The following is a 21,619-nucleotide window of genomic DNA, read 5'->3' as shown; positions in this document are numbered from 1 at the left end:
GACCAAAAAGACTGCATAAATTAATGCAATATATAGAACAATATTATAAAATACTACACCATCATAAGACAAAAGCATATAAAAATGGCCATATGGGTCAGACCAATGGCCCATCTAGCCCAGTATCCTGTTTTTCAGCATTGTCCATGTCAGATGCTTCAGAGGGAATGAACAGAACAGGGCAATTATCAAGCAATCCATCCCATGTCATCCATTCCCATCTTCTGGTAGTCAGAGGTTTAGGGACACCTGGAGCATGTAGGTGCATCCCTGACCATCTTGACAAATAGCCATTTATGGACTTATGCTCCATGAACTTACCTAATTCTTTTTGACCTCAGTAATAGTTTTGGCCTTCACAGCATTCCCTGGCAACCAGTTCCATAGGTTGACTGTGCGTTGTGTGAAGAAGTACTTCCTTATGTTTGTTTTAAACCTGCTGCCTATTAATTTCACTGGGTGACCTCTGGTTCTTGTGTTATGTGAAGGGGTAAATAAAAATTTCTTATTCATTGTCACCACACCATTCATGATTTTATAGATGTCTATCATAAGCCCCCTTAGTCAGCTCTCCCCCTACTCCAGACACCCTACTGTATGGATCCACCTTATGAAAAGATTTAATCCTCACATAAGTTATGGGTTACCTAAGAATGCTAAGTGCTCACTGAAAAATCTTTATGCCAAGGCCTTCTGAAATCAGGCTCTTGTGTCCATATGGCAGTTGCTGGGTGGTCAGCAATTTTGAAAATCAGGCCACTTACTTAGGAGCCTAACCTTAGGTGCCCATTTTTGAAAAGGTTGTTTTGAGTCTTATGTATGAAATTTCTGGCTAGCTTTTACATGGTTGGGCTGGTTGCTGTGGATCAGGGGCTTCAACTTATGGTGGGAACCAGGGTGGAGAGCTCTAAGGAACCAATGCATTTCTATGTACAGGTGAGACCTGTGGAGCCTATTCTAATTAAACTGCCACTTTTAAGCATATCACTTAGTTTCCGTTCCCTGTTTGGGTTATATTCCCAGATGCTTCTGAAGAAGGGTGGATCAGTCTTTATATCCAAGAGCTTTCTGCGGGCTTGCTATCAATATCACTCAGATTGCAACTTTAGGGATAATTTTAGGAGCTCTTGTTAAGATCTATGTTCCCCTTATAAATTCTTTAGCCTCTTCTCAGCCTTTTCCTTCCTCATTCCTTCAGAGCAAAGACCCTGGCTTTTGATTGCTTGAAAAGTCTCTGAGGTTCTCAAGTGGTCTGGAGAGGCTCACGAACATGGATGCCAACCTCAGAGCAGACTGTTACAAACCAGGGCACAAACCCCGTATTGGTGATGTGTTCTATAATTAGATTTCACCTACCAAGTATCAAGTGTGAACTTATCAAGCACTATAACAGCCTTAACATGGAGTCACACAGTTCCCTTGGGCACTCCAGTCTATCTTGCCATCCAGGTAAGCCTGCCTTTGTGAGAGATGGTCCCCTACACCAAAAATCACAATGATTTTCAAATTACTCCCAGTCTCAAAGGATCAGTCTCTTAACCCAGGGTAATTGCACCTCAGGTCACACACCAAAGACAATGCTTGTAGCCAATCTGGTAATAAACTAACTACAGATTTATTAACTAAGTAAAGGAAATAAGAGATTAAAGCAGGTAAACATACACACACACATGAGTTACTGCCTTATGTTCCAATAAGTAATAGAAGCTAATATAATGTGCAAGCTCTATATATCCTTTAGGGCTAACCTAAGATAAGCAGCTTGGGGATCCCTTGCTTATGCTTAGAAAGATTTCCCTCTCCAAATTCCAAGTAGCATAGCGATTCCAACTCCAAGATTTGCATTCCCTTCCCCCAGAGTTCAAGCTATGATGAGACAAGCTTTTGTGGATATCCCCTCTTCATGGGTGTGGGGGAAACAATCATCGAAGACCTTCATCCACTGATGTTCCACAATGGTTTGTCCAGTGTCTATAGACCTTCTTTTGTTGGGCAGGAGATGACCCCTCTTGTGATAAATTAGTATTTCACACTTGATAATGTTTCTCTCATCACTGTAGGAGTTTCCAATTTCATACCAAACACTTTTATATTTACAGAACACACACTTAAATATTACCTTATAACATGGGATACAGATATTATAAGTGAGATTAATGCATGCAGCAACTCACAAGCATTTCATAAAGTCCAAACACTAAACACCTCTCTATAAATCTAATACAATACTTAACAATACTAAGACACAGGTGAGCCAAACTGGTTTTCAGCTATTCGTTTGTCAGTGTTCAGTAAGGTCTAGGGGTCTTGGCAGGAGCTGGCACCTGGTCTGCTGGCATCACAGAGGTTTCCCCCTTCCATGTGCTCCCATTGTCTCTCATTCTCATGTGCACAGGTAGGCATTCCTGGCAGTTGGAGCCAAAATACAGAGCTCCAATTTAGATTTTGTTGTCAGTTTTGTCTTGGATTAACTGGTAGCAAAGAGGAATATATTTACTTAAGTTGCCACTGATTCTGCAGGGAAGGATTGGTGGGGCTTTCAGTCAAACCCATGGGGATTACATGTATTGGGACATATCTTCTTCTTCAGCTACCCCTTGATGCGAGGATGATGTCTGCCAAGGGGGTTCATTGGTGAGTTTTTAAGTGGCTGAGGAGCCCAATTCTTGCCCTGCAGATTTTGTCTCAGAAGTGACAGGTGTAATCTTGGAGGAGACATAGTTGTTGGCTGGAGTATTGTGCCCTTTCTTTCCTCCTTTGTTGCTTCTCCATTTCATGAGCACATCTGTTCTCCTCAAAGTGAGTTGTGGCTTAGTGTATGGCGTGGTGCCACTGTGTTCTGTTCCGCACCAAGTCCTCCCAGTTTGTTGGGTTGATGCCTCCCTTTTTAAGATGTAATTTCAGTATGGCTTTGAAACACTTCCGCTGCCTTCTGCGAGCCCTTCTTCCCTGACTTAACTGAGAGAAGAGTACTTGCTTCGGGAGGCAAGTGTCAGGCATACGTACACAGTGGCCAGCCCAGTAGAGTTGGTGTTTCATGACCTGCACTTCTATACTGCTGATGTTGGCTGCAGAGAGAACACTGATGTTAGTGCGTCGGTCTTCCCAGCTCATCCTGAGAATCCTCCTGAGGCAGCGCTGCTGGAACCACTCCAGCCGCTTGAGATGTCATCTGTAGATTATCCAGGTCTCACACCCATAGAGAAGGTGGGGATGACAACTGCCTTGTAAACCAAGAACTTGGTACCTGTTTGTAGATTCCTATCATTGAAGACTTGTTTGAATAATCTTCCAAAAGATGCGCTGGCACAGCGGATCGGGTATTCAATTTCTGTGTCAGTGCTGGCTGTTTGGGAGAGGTGGCTGCCAAGGTACGGAAAATAGTCCACATTTTCCAGGGGTTCTCCACTGATGGTGATTTGTGGGGTATGAAGAGTAGTTTGTGCAGGTGAGGGCTGGTAGAGTACCTTGGTTTTCCTGATGTTGAAATTTATTATGGTACATACACAATATAGAATGTTTGACAATAAGAGCACAATTTTGCTGAAGGGCCTTTTCAGACTGGTACTTTTGCAATGATGGGTAATACAATCAGATTACTTAGAAGCACCTTCAAATAGACTTGCCCATATTTCTGTCTCCCGCTTCTGTGCTGTGTAAGGGTCTCTGAAGCCATTTACATTTTCTGTCATTTCCTTGGGGGAGGGGAAATGTAGTCTAAAAAGGAAACTAAACCACTGTAATATAAAAAACAAGATGTTAATCTAATTCATTGTCAACAGTCACCAAGTTGTTCATATCCTGTGAACTTCCTGCTTCTCCTTTCTTAGGACTCTTGTACTGTGGATATGTTGCAAAATATGAACAAAAGTGTACAAATGGCTTTCTGTTGCATCTAAACAGGCAATGTTGACACAGGTGGTAGAAGAGCCTACACTTATGTGCAAGAAGCTCAGTGTCATGTTGTTTGGCTCAATAACTAGGAAGAGAGGTCTTACCAGCAACAACCACTTAGGGTACCTAGAAGCATGGAAAAATGCCTCTTACCCAAAATAGGATTGGAGATTTGCTCGTGAAGGTAGAGGAATCAGGTCAATTTGAGAGGGAACTGGATCGCATATAATTTGAAAATCAGTTTTTTGTTGATTTCAGAAAATGTGATGTCAGCTCAGTCCAGCCACAGTTAGGTCTTCTTTATATATTTAGCTTGACTATCTTTTTGTTCTTGCATGGTCCTCTTGTTTTGGTCCAAAAAGATGATCTGTTGCTGCAGTGACTTTAACTGACATAGTTTTGGATTGAATATATTTTATAAACCTATTTCTGTGCAACATACTGAAATTTACTAGCTCACTTCCTTGATTACAGTTATTACACAACAGTTGTTCATGGGAGACACTACACCCTAAAACCAAGAAATGTGAAATGCAACTGGCTCATATAAAAGCTTATTTACATGAATTCTATAGGGTCATCAATAGAAGAGCAGAATAGAGCGAAAAGAATTAATTTGTATCCAAATTACTATACCTTAGTAATAAATGTAATACAAATGCCTAGATATATTGAAATGCAACTGCTACATAGCATTCTGCCCAATTTATATGGATCCAAAACTCACTTCTTCTGATCAGGAATGATTATTTGTATTTATGCAGTTAGTTGTAGCTGTGTCAGTCCCAGGATATTAAAGAGACGAGGTGGGTAAGGTTATATATTTTATTGGTGAGAGAGAGAGAAAGCTTGTCTCTCTTACCAACAGAAATTGGTCCAATAAAAGATATTACCTCACCCACCTTCTCTCTCTGATTTTTATTTATGAAAGTCCAGGTAATGCTGCTCAGAGCTGGATTAATGATAATGCGATGTACCACACTGCACTACAGTAAACACAACCATGTCAACACATGCTAGACAATGGTTTGGATATTCCTGGCTTAGTCTCCTGATCTCAACACTCACCCTGGATACGCATATATGGTCTCTTGGCTGTCTACGTTAATGCCCATCTGTTAGAATGGCACTGTGCCTGTTTACTGGTTGGCTGGACCTGTGCCTTTGGGAATAGATGCCAGACATTGATTAGTTTAGATGGGCATGTGCATTGCACTGCAAGTGTCATTTCTCCAGAAGGAGGTCCTGCCTCTGGGGCAGCACCAAAGCAATGGAACCACATGCTGCCTTAAACTTGATCACACATTTTGATATTGTGCTGAGAAAAGAAGAGTTGAAGACTGAAGAACAGAGTTCAGAGTCCTGATGGGCTGTTAGCAGGGAAGGTGGTGCTTTGATGTTTGCATGGGAAACCTATTAAGACCTCTCAGTGTATCCAAAGCTATGTAACTGTCAAGCGCAGCCCAAGGCACTCTGTGTGAAAGCAATTGCATGTCAAAGCCACCAAGGAATAAACAAAGTCACAGAGGAGTATATAAAAGAGCTCAATACACAAGCTCTGCACTTATCTCAAGAACTGTGCAACTAACCAAGAGAGGATAACCATGAGTGGCCTTCAACCCCTGAGTAAAGTGTATAGGACTGGAAATCCTAAAAGAAAAAATGAATTCCTGCACAAGAGGTTACACTCCTGCTTGCAAAAAGGAAGCATTCAAGAAAGAAGAATTGGTCAGTGTGCCTTTCCAGGAGGCTGCACAAAGTTCTGACAGTGAAAGAAAACCTGTGCTGAAAACAGAAACAGGGCAGACAATAAATCAAGAATATCAGTGTATTAAGGCTTGTGGTGGCAGCAAGAAAGTAAAGTTGTATTCTGTTTTCTTTGGGTTCTCATACCATGCCCATCACTATAGTATCTGGGTATTTCCCAGAAGTGCATTGAACGGTGTGACTAGAATCTGTCACCCATTGTTTTCGTTCCCCCTTTCTTTCCCTGGAAGAAAATTATGTGCAAATTGTAATTAAAAATACTTATTTTATGTCTGATTAATGCTAGCCAAAGGGAGTTAAGGGAATAAGAAGGGCATTTTCCAATATATCAAGGGGAAGCTAAGTGCTAGGGAGAAACTAGGTCTACTGATAAAATAATAATGACCCAAAATGGCTGATAAGGTCTCTTAAAATCTGTGTTCAACAAGAAAATTATAAAAAGAAGTTTGAACAATTAGGGACAAATCTTATCACTGACTCAGTGGGCCATATGGCAGCAGAAGCATTATGGTTCTGATGTCCAAGAGGGTGATGGAGAGACCTGGAGGGATTTGGGGTGCTGGTGGCACTCTGTGGGTGCTTCCAATGTAGAAGTCTGAAAAGTGGAGGTCAGGGTGGTGTATCTACTACAAACATGATCTTTGCATCAAATCCCCCACCCCCATATACACACATACTTTCCACCTAGGAGGCTGCATAAGGAGCTTAAGGAGCCAGCTCCTGTTTTTCAGTAGCTGCTATAGCATGGGAGATGAAAAGGGAATCTTCTTCTCCCTCCCCTCACCTCCATGCTCCTGCCCTATGCCTGGACCCACTAGTCAGGATTTACCTGCTGGGGAAGAAAAGAAAGTGAGTGTGAGTATGGGATGAATGGAGAGAGACAGAGTGAGTGTATTAATGATACTCTTTGCCGATCTGTATCTCTTTCTCTATTATAGGAACAGAGGACTTGCCAGACTGGATCCAACCTGAGGTTCATTTAGCCCAGTATTCTGTCTCCAACAGTGGCCAGTACCAGGTGCTTCCGAGGAAGGTGTAAAAACCCTGCAGTAGGCAGTTGTGGCATTATTTGCTGCTATGATTGTCTCATGACAATCCCTAACACCAGTGTTTCCCAAACTTGGGACGCCGCTTGTGTAGGGAAAGCCCCTGGCGGGCCGGGCCGGTTTGTTTACCTGCTGCATCCGCAGGTCCAGCCAATTATGGCTCCCACTGGCCACCGTTCGCTGCTCCAGGCCAATGGGAGCTGCTGGAAGCGGCGTGGGCCAAGGGGCATACTGGCCGCCCCATCCAGCGGCTCCCATTGGCCTGGAGCAGCGAACCGCAGCCAGTGGGAGCCGCGATCAGCCGGACCTGCGGACGCGGCAGGTAAACAAACTGGCCTGGCCTGCCAGGGGCTTTCCCTACACAAGCGGCGTCCCAAGTTTGGGAAACACTACCTAACACATTTGTCTTAACCCCTGAACCATAAGGTTTCATCTCCCTTCCCAATAGTCTTGTTGTTAACATTAAGTATTATCACGCTAAATATTCTTGTTATCCATATAAATATCCAATCCCTCTTCAAAACTTGTTAAATTTTTGGCCTCAACATCATGTGACAATGAATTCCACAGTCTAATTATGTGTTGTGTTGCTTTTGTTGGTTTGAATTTGCCACCTTCCGATTTCAATGAATGCCCCTTGTTCTTGTATTATGAGACATTGTGTAATACCAACAGTGCACAAAGAAATTCACAGATATGGGGCAGAGTTCCTGAAGCTGGCCTATTGTTTATAATAGTACTCATATAAATAAATAAGGGATATTCTACAGGCATTTTCCTTCCTTTTATTTTATTTTATTTTGAATTACAAGAGAAAAAGGTTACAGGTTATATAATCACTGTAAAATCAAAGATCACAATAGAAGCATCAGCTACAATAACTGACAGTGAGATGACTACAAACAGAATGTGTAAGTGCAATAAATAGGATTTTTTTAAAAAAAGGATCTGCAGGCACTCATCTGGTACAAAAGATGGCAAACGATGATATAACTGTATGTAAATTATAACCAGACTATTTAATAAAATGAAAATAGTGAAAATATGGCTTATTTATTCCATGTCACATATTAGGAAATTCTTCAGAACAAGAGTATTTCTCACTTTACTGAACAAATGGCCCAATGGAGAGAGAGCTGAGTTCTGTCACTGAGCTCTGATAGTGAGTTTGACAGCACAGAAGAAGGACATCTTTCATTGTCTGATGTTCATTGTCTATCTCACACAAAAACAGCAGACCTATTGTAGAGGAAATTATACTGCTTCATCTCTTTAGTTGTTCCCCCAAATAAACCAAACTCTTGCTATGCGCAAACATGCTTCAGTGTTTTCTTTCAGAGATAGCTAGATGCATCTGTCCCATGATATTAACCACCACAAATACAGACGATAATATTTTTCACTTCTATAGCATCTTTCACCCAAGGGCTGCTAAGCACACAACAAACAATCTAGTTTCACAACCCCCCCCTTGTATTCATTTTACTGAGGCACCGAGAGGTTAAGGATGCGAAGGTGCAGTAGGGGAATTCACAGACTCTTTTCCGTCAAGACTCGAGCAGAGACACAGATCAAGGCTGATTCTAGAGGGCTGTCACTTAGGAGGAAAAAACATACTTTTAACTTGTAAACACATCAGATTCAATATGGAAATCAATGAGATGGAATAAACGTGGAATCTCACAATGTCGTGTCAACAGTTACTTTTGAGGACAGAGATGCCCTTTCATAGCACAGTTGATCCCTAAGTGACCAGTTCAAGATCACAAAAAGAGTCAGTTGCAAGGCAAAGAAGAATACCCAGAAGTTCTGTAAAAAGCAACAGAGTCCTGTGGCACCTTATAGACTATTCACCCTCGAAAGCTTATGCTCCAATACCGTCTGTTAGTCTATAAGGTGCCACAGGACTCTGTTGCTTTTTACAGATCCAGACTAACACGGCTACCCCTCTGATACCCAGAAGTTCTGACTTCCAGGGAGGTCCACAAGCCAATAGACTATATTTCTTTCCAGTAAAAATTGCACGTGTATATGGTAAAATGTACATGTTGTATTATGTTTTATAATACTATATGCATATGTTTTAATATACTGTGTCTCCCTCTTCCAGTTTTTATCTTTCCAACCTTCCATCACTCCAATTTTTCTTTACATCTATTTTGGTCTTTCCCCTCTCCCCAACCCCCATAGTTTTTCAGCATCCATGTTTTTTTATAACATTTAATACCTTTGTAAAATATTAATGCTGATTTTTTCACCTTGGCTTCATCAATCCTATTTCTTCAAGATATTTTCTTCTCTGAATGTGTTTTTTTTCTCCTTTAGCTTGTTTCAACCTATTTTTCTGATCCAGAAAGGGGTGTTGTTTTGGATGACACCCCAAGGTTTAGGAATTGTCCAGCTCTGTGGTATTTGTTCAGGTATGTAATATTTCTCCTGCCTATCAGTGGTGGAGGAACAGAAAGATGAGCTCTAGTGCAGGTTTTTATTAGGGGCCTCTCTCCCAGAGAAGTACCACCTGCAGCAGCACCCTTCCCCACCCTAGGCACTGCAACCCTAATCCCAGCCCAGGGCAGAGGTGAAAGGAAGGAACACTGGGGAGCAAGCCTGCCCCACCACTCATCCTGCAGTGGCAGTTCCAGCAGTTCCTGTCTTGCACGGGGTTGGGCCTGGCACCCTGCTCCAGGCATTGCATCCTGGCGGCGTATGGGATCACAGCAGTGCTGAGGTTTGGCATGCAATGCCACTTAGTGAAGATTGGCCTGCCTGCCCCACCATCATGACAGAGGATTGGGTGGGCCAAACCTGAGTGGTGTTGTAACACCACATGCCAGGTTGCAATACCCAGAGCAGGGTGCTCGGTCCAGCCCTGAAGGACACATTTTTAAGCCTCCCGGGGCCCTCTAACTTGCATGGGCCCCTGTGCATCTGTATTGGTTACACCAACTATTCCTTCACCAATGCCTCCTGCTCTATTTTTGTGTACCTTCTTTAGCATTGCTGGTCATATAAGTGGCATCTACTTGAGTCCACTATGTTTGTGTAGGAAACAGTCAGAGATGATTAAAGCTATGCTTAGTTAGCAAAACTGGAATATCGAGCACACTCCTGTGCACTCAGTCCTGCAAAAGGTTTAACTTCACTCAGCGGTACTTAACTTTAAGCATGTGAATAGTCCCACTGGGGCTACACACATGCTTAAAGTTAAATATGTGCTTAGGTGTTTGCAGGATTGAGGCCTTTATCGCCATCCTTTGTGTAACCAAAAACTTTGGCCCTGCTTCTGAATGCTCTGGTTTCCCATTGGAGTTACTGCACTGACTTATGTGGAATTTTGTCTGATTTATTGTAGTGTTAGTGGCATGTGGGTCAAGCTCCAGAAGCCCCTGAGGAGGGGGTAAGAGGAGAAAAAGCCTCATACCAAGGAACTCATTTTAATTGGGTAGGGTTTATTTGATAATTCCAGAAATCTAGTAGATTATTTGATATGATTAACAAGTTGAAAATGCCATTTAATTTAGACTTCTAAACCAGTTGTCTTGTTACTCCTCCTTTTGTTGCAATCTGTTTCAGTGAAATGCATGAAAAGGTAAAATTAAGTAAATCTGTTCATTGCAGCAACAGCAGGCTAGCTACTGTATGGCAAAATATACAGAGAGGAGCTGCTTTATGTTCTGATAGAAGCTGAGGGATAGTGACCCACTGTGCTTAACTGACCTGGAAAGAGCTTATGCATTTCCTTTTAATTTGATATGGATGGCTAAATTATTCCCCCCCTCCTTTTTTTTCCTTTAGAAAAACCTCCTCAGTGTCAAGAGGGTAGTGAATTTCTATTGATTACAGGGTTATCTAATGGTCAGGCGGGAGTCTGGCTCCCTGCTTCTGACATCAGCTGAGAAGTCAATCATGACTGTTACTGCTTTTGCTCAAGGGGGAAAAAAAAAACCCCACTATAAAGCATGTTACTTTAAACCAAAGCAGGCTGTATATACAGGCTGGGGGAGAAGCAGGCATTGATGGAAGAAATTATATCTTGCCCAGGACCAGAATGAAAATTATACTGGAGCAGTATTCGGGAAAGATAGTAATCTCTCCAGAATAAATTTTGTAACCAGGCTCCTATTCTAGGTCGGTTTTCAACCCCACTATACCTACATGTTATTATTGTTTATATATCTGTATTATGGGAACACCTACATGCTCCAGTCATAGTCAGGACCCCTCTCTGCTTTGTTCTATACAAACACAGAATAATGTTCTACACAAACACAGAATAAACACGTGTCCTGAAGAGTTAACAATCTAAGGCCCCAGTCCTGAAAGACTTGCCAGGTACTTAGTTTAAGCATATGAGTTATTCCACTGGAATTAAGACAAGACCTAACAAACAATTGGTGTAAGAGGAGGAAGTAAACAGAAAAAGAATGTATGTTAACAGAGGCCAGACATGTGCACAGTTAAATGGGTTTGATCCGTTGTTGATTATAAGATATGAATAACACATAACTGAAAGAAGTCCTGGCCAGCCATCCACTTATGCATTCTCAGGTGGCAATTTACCATGGGTAATATGGTGGCAATGGTTCTAGAGGAGGGATCTGAAGGTCAAAGAATTGGCTTTAGAGGCTAGATTAAGGAGGGCGTTCGGCACATGGGGGGGGGGGGGAGAGAAAAATCACATCTCTCAAGGATAAATGGAACATTTCATGAAAATGTGAAGACAATTGAGAAAATACATTTATTTTTAAAATTTTATAAACTATTCCTTTTTAAATTGTTTGTGACTTGTCTCATATCTCTGTGGCTTTATATATTGTGATAAGTGTCTCTGTGGCTTTATATAGTGCGATAATGATACCTCAGGAATCCCTTAATAAAGCATTTTCATCATAACATTATGCAAATTTAATTTTCAAACAGCTCCTCCCAAATATATATCATAATTAGCATTTCTCAAAAATTAAGTACGAGTTTCCTTTGAATCTGACAGGGAAAAATAATCACATGGACGCTTTTTTAATTGTTAGAGCTGACATAACGTTTCACAGGTGCAGCATTTTGACTTAGAAAACTTTGTCTGAGTCTTGTTCATGTGAAAACTATGTGTATCTGCACCCTTTGGATGAGGAATACTTTGGCAGTGAACACTTCTCACTGTTAATACTTTGGACACTAGCCTGTTTGAAAAGCACATCACAGCATGCCAGCAGGTCTGAACAGACAAGTCTTACTAGGTGAACTGACTTCTAGAAAACTTGGGAGTCAGCACAAAAAAATATCCCAAGTCCCCATTCATATCCCAAGACTATGATCTTATGCTGCTGTTAGAGATGGTCGAAAAAGCGTCTTTCTGCCCCTCCCAAAAAGGGTTCCCTGCTGCTACTCTGGCTGAAACTAACTAGATGGGATTTCTTCACAACCTGACTATATTTGGACAGTAAACACGCAAGACCAAGTAATGAGAAATTCATCATCCCCTTGTTGACAGGGTGGGGGCAGAGAAATAATGGGATGAAATTAAGAAAAGAAAACTTAAGATTGGAAAACTGGAAACCTTCCAAATGTGCAAGTCTATCTGAATGTGGAATAGTCTCCCAGGGGAAGTGGTGGAATATACAGAACTGAAATGGCCAAAGTATGGGAGATTATACAATAAGGAACAATCCTGTAGGGACAGGGGGATAGAGTAGATTCTCTAGTCTAACACACTAAATAAGCATATTAGCTAGACCCCACAGCTAAGTGATCAGCATTGAAATAGTTAATTCTGATGCTTAACTTGTGAGACAAAACGTGATCTAGTGGATAAGTGTGCTACTGAGCATCAGGATACCTGGGTCTGTTTCCAGCTCGGCTGCTGTGTGACCTTGGTCATGTCTCTTCACTGCTCTGTTTCCCCTCCCACACTTTACCTCTCTTGTCTATTGTAGATTGTAGGTTCTACAAGGCAGAAACTGTCTCTTTACTAAGTGTTAGTATAGTGCCTAACACAAAGGGACCTTGGTCTTGGCTGAGATCTCTAGGAACTTCTGTAATTCAAATAAGAAGAAGAAAAGGAAGCAGAGGCCAGAGTGCATATGTATGTGAGAAAGAAAAACTGGGAGAGACAAGTGTATGTATGACAGGAATTTTAAATGTGTAGGTGGCAAACAGCATATGCTGGTGGGGAACTAGCATGGGGGAGCTGAAGGCAAAGGGAGGAAGAAATGTACCAGCAGTGAGAAATGTACCAGCAGTGGATGAGGGGGGAAAAGAATAAAAAAATAAAAACACACACATCAAGAAGGAAGCAGAGCCCAGATGAGGTGGTGAGTCCTCTGGAGAAAGTGTCATAGCCACAGCGGTTGGTGATGTGGAGTCTTGTTATTTTTATTCCAGGCCCTATAAATCCTAGATTTGGCCCTGAACCTATCACATCTCCTTCCCCTTGGCCTCATTGTGAAATATTGGGGGGAAAAATCAGACTTTCCCCATTAACCTTCAGTTTCATGGACCTTGCACTTCTTTTGGATGGGAAGGAGAGGTGTCAAAATGCCAAAAGAAAGCCTACTGTAACTTTGACTTCCTGACATCGAGTGGTGCCAGAAATATCTCAATATTCTCTTTAGATTTCCATCCTGTTTTGGCAGAGATTTGAAATAAAATTCAGGTAAGTTTCTAAGCTTTGGGGCACTAATGTGAACAGAACCTCCAAGCCTTGAAGGTCACCCATCACTATTCATAACACATGACACTTGTCAAGGAGGAAAAGAACAGGTGACCAAGAGTCTAAAACAAAAGGAAACTGCACAGTTAAGCCCATTATTTCCCCTTCATGATTTCTTCTTTGATTTCATTTAATCTCATGAGTCTGCCAAGCTGCTGCCAGGTGGGTCTCTTATACTAGCCTGCCTCTAGATTTCATTCTCCTTTTTTATTTCCTAGCTTCATCATTCAGTCGTCTCGGTTTTCTCGAGCTAATTAGCCCTCTGTTTCTGAGATGTGCATTTCTTAACATATGGCACAGTTGCACTGTGTTTGTGCTGTGTTTTGTTTTCCATATGAGTACTGTGTCTGCATTTTACATTTTTGATACAGTATGTCAGAAATATCAGATGTCTTCCACTCCACCTACAGAACAACACTTACAGCTTCATACTGAAGTGTGCTCTAATTATACTTTAAAATTCCTTACCTCCCATGTTTTCAATTAAGACATCACAGCCATTACGCTACTGTGACAACAAACTGATTTTACAGATGTTGGCATTCAGAGGTCAGTATCTACCAGGAGATAAAAGTTGCAGGAATTAAGTATTTAAAATAATTAAGAATAATAAAAAAGTACCTTTCCAAATCAGTGAAGCGATGACAAAAACCCGTATAAAGATCCTACACATGGTGTGAAGCAGTGGCACTGGATGCAGCTATTATAAATCTTCTTCCTATGTAAGACTGCAGAGGGGGGACCTGACTAGCAACACAAAGGAAGAAGCCAGAGGAAATCATGGTGTGTATGCATGTCTGTGAGAGAGACAGAGGAAGAGTGAGAGATACACATACAAGGTTGGATACAGAAGGATTCATACTTTCATCTGTATTGCCCACAGACAGCTTGTGTCAGGGTGGTTCTAGTCCACCATTTATATGATACTAGTCTTTCACATTCTCTTTTGTTATAAACAGAGTAACTGGAGCACTTGCTTTTAGCTGAGCTCATCTGCCTGTTATTTAACTCCTGCAGGTCTTCATTTCTAGCTGATATTAGCCTTCGGAGCAGTGAGCTGAGTAGATTCAGCTTGTCTACATGAGGAAGCTATACTAATATAAGGTAGGGTGTGAATTTAAACCACTACAATTATATTGGTATAACTCCCTGTGTGGATACTTATTTTGGTATCAGTGCCTTTTTTGGTTTAGCTTATGTTGTTTTGGAAGTAGTTTGAACTAAGCTGAAAAAGAGCCATTCTTATTCCAGAATTAGAGGGTAAACATGGGGAGTTATACTGCTTTAACTATACTGGTATAATTATACTGGTATAACTGGTAAAATCTCCTGTGTACACATTGTCAGTGAATTACAGAGAAGAAATGAACAGACACATTATTGTTCTCAGGAACTCAGCTTTCCCTCTATCCTATGGCAACATCCAGGTAGTCTTGCTACCTCCCAAGCGCACTTCTGTGGGGTCAACTGTCCTCAGTTTGCCACCTCCTTACATACAGTACTGCCACTAGCCTTCAGCTTCACTCTGGCTGTTATCTGGTTTCCTCCTCAGCTTCTCTAGATGTATATTCCCACCAACTCACATACGAAAGATTATCCTGGGAAATACCATGTCTCACTGGGATGAGACGGAGGCGCAGTAACGCGACCCTTTTCCTGGTCTACCAGCACTGGCTTCACACTGTGTGACCCGAGCCATTGAGTCTCTCAGCAACTTCCTTCACCTCGGATAGCTAGGTGCAGCTGCTGCCCTGCATCTTCGCCGCCTGTGTTAGCCATCATTTTCAGGTTTCATGTTGGATCTGTCCACCTCGCATAATGCCCAAGGCGATATTTCAGACAAGCCTTCATCATTGATGGCATAGCTCCAATGAGCAATCCCCTACTTCAGATTTACACCCCCTCCACCACGATGAGGTACAGGTCAGACTTGTGGGTGGCGCCTTATGCTTTTCCGACATGTCACAAGGATGCCACAAAATGTTCCAGCGAATGCCGTTCTCCAGGTGGCTTGTAACATCTGGGATAAAATTCCACCAACCAAGGGGCGGGGGGTGGGGCCCAGAAACAGACCCCCTATTCATCAAGTCTGTTCTGATGTTGGACTCTCAGGCCGTCAAGCATTTGCGGTTGCACAGGAACGGACAAAATGGTGAGTGATCGCTATGACCGACTGTCTGGCTAAGCGATGAAGAAGAAGAACTCACATACTCCTGCTTGTTCTTGGCACAGTGGATAAGTCAAGAACTAGCAGCTGGAAGGCAGGTAGTAGGAGGAACATATTCTAGAGCTGAATGAGCATTTCCAGCAGGGGCGTGCGTGCGGTTGGGTGGGTTAGGAGTTGTTTGAGAGTTAGCATGAAAGGAAATATTTAGGGCTAGATCCACAAAAAGACATAGGCACCTAAATGCCACTTTAGGCACCTAAATCCCAGAATCAGATTCCACTGTCATTTACAAACCCTCCACTCAGGTGTTACCAAATGCTGTAGGCATGTACACTCACTCATCACCTAAAGTTTTGCAGTAAAAATTACCTAAACACCTATGTTTCTGCCTGTGTGCATATGTACTGCGCCCCCACACCAGGCATCTGGATGCCTGAGCCCCAGAGTGGTGCAAGAACCTGGGAAGATAAGCACCTAACTCGCCTGTGGGGCCCCAATCCAGGGCTCTGAGCCCATATGGGTGAGTTCATTAGGCCCATATGGGTGAGTTCATATAAAATATTGAGGGGGCTCGGGTGGGTTGAGGCAGACAACAACCTCCCTCCTAACTTTTAGCCCAGTGCTTAAGGTACTCACCTGGGATGTGGGAGACCCCCAGTTCAAGTTCCCCCTGCACCAGAGGGGCAGAAGGGATTTGAAATGAGATCTACCACCTTGCAGGGGCATGCTCTAGCCTGGGTTATAGCAGTGCCTTCAGTCTCTCCTGTTGAAGCTGTTCCGTGGTGGACAAATAATTAAAATGGTCATTGGAGTAGGAGGACTGGATCCTGGAACTCCACTAGGCTACAGAATCATTCACATGCTTGCTATTGCTCCCTCTCTGGTCCAGTGATTCTTTCATTGTTGAAGTCAGAGTGAAACAGCTTCAGCACAAGAGATTAAGAGAGCCCCGTGACAGACTATCCCAATAGCCCAGTCACTAGGGTGAACACTTGAGAAGTAGTAGATTCATGTTCAAATCCTTTCTCCCCTGCAGGTGGAGGAGGGGACTTGAACAGGGGATCTTCCACATCCCAAATGAGTTCCCTAGCCACTGGGTAAAAAGTGAGGTCATCCTCTGGCTTCTTACAAAAACAGCTTAGGTACTTAAAGCCAAGAGAAGGTTGCAGCTGAGAATCCCAAGTAGAGGGAGACTCCTTCCTGTAGCCCAGACTTGGTTTCCTGTCTCTAAGAAAGGGGTGGGGTTTAACATTTTGACAGAATATACCCCAGTATGCACACCCTACCTACTATGTAATAACCGTTGTACAAAATATGGCTTGTGATGTATCATTTGAAATCTCAATTTGCTAGTCAGTATTGTCCTGATAAAATGTGTGTCAACATATTATGTGACTCTATAAGGTTCCCCTGTATAGTGTTATTAACACCTGTTCCAAACCCCACAGCCCTGCCCAAACAGGTTTGTCCTAAGCAAAGGAAGGTGTGCTTACCTTAGTTTGTATTTAAGCAGTAAACAGATTCATCAAGACAAAGGAAATTCAGGTGAAAAAGAACCAGCAGGGAATATCCTTCACCATAGACTCTTTAACTCCTGGGTTTCAGCTGGAAATGTTTTTCAAGAGGGGGACTGAAACTATAAAAAGGAGGGACAACACCCCTCCTCTCTCTTTCCCCCTGCCCATCTCATTCACTCCACCTGAAAAGATAAAGGAGGCATCCGTTGGACTCTGGGGGAGGGTTTATGCCCTAAAGAGTTTGGCCAGTGAGACTGCTGAAAGCATGGGGTGAGAAAACTGCTTTGAATCTAATGAAGTTTGTTACGTTGGGCACCAGTAGGTGTTTTATCTTTATTTTTCTTGTAACCATTTCCGACTTTTATGCCTTATTACTTGTACTCACTTAAATCTCTTTACGTAAAAGGATAAATGGACACAAGTCAGATATCAGGAATGGCAATATACAAAAACCTGTAGGAGAACACTTCAACCTCCCTGGCCACACAATAGCAGATGTAAAGGTAGCCATCTTACAGCAAAAAAACTTCAGGACCAGACTCCAAAGAGAAACAGCTGAGCTTCAGTTCATTTGCAAATTTGACACCATCAGATCAGGATTAAACAAAGACTGTGAATGGCTAGCCAACTACAAAAGCAGTTTCTCCTCCCTTGGTGTTCACACCTCAACTGCTAGCAGAGGACCTCACCCTCCCTGATTGAACTAACCTCGTTATCTCCAGACTGATTCTTGCCTGCATATTTATACCTGGCTCTGGACATCTCCATTACATGCGTCTGACAAAGTGGGCATTCACCCACGAAAGCTTATGCTCCAATACATCTGTTAGTCTTAAAGGTGCCACAGGACTCTCTGAAACTTTTATTGTTTTATCTAATCCAGTGTGTTCAAGGTGAAGCATCTGGGTAACTCCATTTGGGGTAACAGGTTGTGTGCATATTATTCCCTTAAAGGAATAATGGACATAACATATTTGTACTGTCTAGGAGAGGGCTGGGCAGTACAGGATGTACATTTCTGGGAGATGATATAACATGGGTGGATCACCCTGCAGCATAACCAAGGTTGGTAAGAGCCTAGGAGTGGTTGGCTGGCTGCAGCACACAGACAGTTGGGAGTGATTTACATGCTGGAGGCTGTGAGCAGCCCAGTTGGAAGATACAGCAGCAAGGCATTTTAAAGGGCACCTCAGGTAACAGGGTAGGAGTGACAGCTACTCATTAGTCTGGATTGTATCCTGGTATGTCACAAACACGCCCCCTCCCCCCTCAGCTTGGCATCTCCCATTGGTGCTTAAGCAAGGGCCACCTATTGTGCTGGCTTTTGTGAATCCCACTCTGAGGCACCTCTCTCTCCTATTCATTATATAGGGAGCCTAGGTGCCTAACCCAGGCTTTGTCAATCCCAGTGGTTCTCTAGGTACCTAGATGCTGAGCACCACCATACCTCAGTTTCTTTGTGAAGCTAATATTTATTGATTTTAGCAATTTTTTACAGCAAACAGCGAACATATGAGATAACCACAAAATTCCAAGGAGTTTTGTAGCAGAGAATAGTCAAAAACCAATAGAATATCTGTGAAATGTGTTATAGTCTTACTGTGCCCTTTGGAACCCCTGTATTCACACCCTATGCACTACTGCAAAGATATTGGTAGAAAATATGCCTTGTGAGATGTCATATGAAACTTGGTTATTAATATAATTGTAAAATGCACACGTTAATGTTATACGTGAATTCTTGAATTACCTCTTTATGATGTTCCTAGAATGTTTAAAATAAGCCAGCCTAGCCTAGGTAAAGTTAGTAAACAGCTCTGTCCTAGACAAAGAAACGTGGGCTTATCTCAAATTATATAGTAGCAGCAAACAAAGCCATCAAGCTAAACCAGTGGGGAATATCCTGTTCCTGAACTTAAGAGACAGAAAATTAACATGGCTCCTGCACCCAGAGAGACTGAGTCCCCAGGAGGCCGGCGTCACTTGTCAGACAAAGACATCCCTTTGGGGATATAAGGATCAGAGAGAGACTTCATCTTGATCCTTCATCCATAAGACAATGAAAGCAAACATTTTTATCTCTATGATGGGTTCTGGCCAGGCAGTCCAGTAAAAAGCTGGAAAGGAGACTGGGCCTGGGAGAAGCCATCTTAAACATAAGACTGTATCATGATAGATTAAGTTGTAGACTTAAATGTCTGTTTTCACTTTTATTTACTTGTAATCATCTCTATTTTTTTCTCTTTTACTTGGTATCATTTAATCCATGCTCTTTGTTAATAAACTTGTTTTACTTTTACGATAAACCAGTTCATTGCTATGTTTGAAGGGAAGGGTGTATTTACCCCACTTACATTAATATACTCTGATGTTCTGACTTGGAGGTTGCTGGTGAAGGAGACCAACTGATGTGGCAGGGAGCTGACACACAGTCTAATCGCCAGCAAACGCTTTCTTGCTGAGGCAAATAAGTAACCCAGTGGCCCAGAGCTATCCCCAGCTGCATGTTACGCTGACCTCGGTCTCAAACTGTAACATACCATGAAAGCTCCAATAACTGAATGTTAAAGCTCCAGTGCATCAGCAAATCAGTTTCAGTTCTTCAGAAATTGCACTGTATAATGAAGGTTAGACTCAGGCCCTGTGGCCAAAATTTTCAAATATAGGAGCCTAACATTAGGCACCTAAATAAGTGGCCTGATTTTCAGAGGGGCTGATCACCCACAACTGCTATTGACTTCAGTGCTTGGCTCATTTAAAAGGATTTTTTTAGATACCTAATATAGATTTATGTGCCTGGCTGTAGGCATCTGAATGAAAATATTGGCCTTTATTTACAAAGAAAGTTCAGATAAAACATGCATTACTGTGTGCTTGAAGGACAAAAGAAAAGAGACAGGAAAGTGAAAGAAAGAAAGGAAAGTGCAGCAGCAACACCTAAAGCCAGAGGAGAGACTAGAATTTCAGGAATGACTGTATTGTGGGGGGCTTTGGTACTGGTTAGTTTCTTTCAGTTCCCCCCTATTTTCACGAACTAGTTTATTCATTTTTCCTCCATTCCCCTTCTTTCCCCTGTTTTTGCAATCCTCTCCTCTGTACATTTCCAGGCTGACTGGAAGCAGGAAATACTATACAGAAATCTTGAGAGACAGCCTGGTCTCATTAAATTTTCAGCCAAATTTAGTAGACACCAGAGGTTGAGATTTTAATTGGGAGAGGATACAAACTAATGGATGCTTACCCGAAGCTGTGAACCTTTAGAGATTTACCCATCATAATGATGTCCTCCTGTCCTACTCTCCTATTTTTTTAGCCACCCACCATAAAAATAAAATAAGGCTACCAGCAACTAACAAAAGAACCAATGCTTTTATTTATTATTCACTCATCTGCAGGGTTTCAGTGCCACTAAGCATTAGGGATCCTTCCATATAAATAATTTAATGAAAACAGTCCATCCCAGATACAGCTAGAGTAGGTAATTCAGAGAGAGTTTTAGAGTATGTATGTATGAATGCTGCCTGTGTAGTCTTTATTCACCCTCCCTTTGAATCCAGGCCATACCCTCAGAGTCACCCATGGTTAAAGATCCTTGCAAAATCATTCCCTATTAACTATGTCCAGCAGGACCTAACTATGTTTGATGGGCGAAAGTGACAGTGTTCACTTAATAGAACTGCTGCTGAAATCAGAGAATTTTGGGATTTTACCATTGTGAAAAAAATGATATCCTTAGGGGGAGCTTTGTATCTCTGTTATATGGAGATATACTGATCTCATAGAACTGGAAGGGACCTTGAAAGGTCATCGAGTCCAGTCCCCTGCCTTCACAGCAGGACCAAGTACTGTCCCTGACAGATTTTTGCCCCCGATCCCTAAATGGCCTCCTCAAGGCTTGAACTCACAACCCTGGGTTTAGCAGGCCAATGCTCAAACCACTGAGCAAAATAGAAATAATTGAATAATTCATTTATAAAAATTGTGCATTTGGTTGAATAAATTGTTTGATGGATATTATTCAATGAGTGCTACTTTCTTCCTGGTTATATTCTTATTGAAGTTTCTCCTTTCATTTCTTTTTTTCTTCTGTATCATTTTTAAATCCAAGAATACAGGCAGTTTACAAGCAATAATTAAGTTGTAGGACTTAATAGTTGTAAAGTACTTAGAGTTCTTTGAATGCAAGATGTTACTGTCAAACTCTTTGAAGGATCTCTGATTATAATGAGGTATTACAAAAAACAAAATCCTGATTTTGTTCAATGCCTTCTTATAAAGTCTAACTCCTATTTCTTGTAATGCTCAATATCAGACATAGGTATTTTTTAGAGCAGTTGCTGATCAACCCAAGTACTTTATCATACAGTGATAACTTTGCCTACCTAGGCCTTTGGCTTTAAGCTACTGGCTCAAGCCAGTGGTCCATGCCGTCCATTATTCTATTTACTGAAATCCAGTATCAGCTGTTTCAAAAACAGGTGGTAATAGGCAATAAGCAGTTATGGGAAGACCAAGCTCCTGG

Source organism: Terrapene carolina, unplaced genomic scaffold (assembly GCF_002925995.2).
Source record: "Terrapene carolina triunguis isolate 2854851 unplaced genomic scaffold, T_m_triunguis-2.0 Scaffold42, whole genome shotgun sequence".
NCBI lineage: Eukaryota > Metazoa > Chordata > Testudines > Emydidae > Terrapene > Terrapene triunguis.
This window is presented reverse-complemented; position numbering follows the sequence as displayed.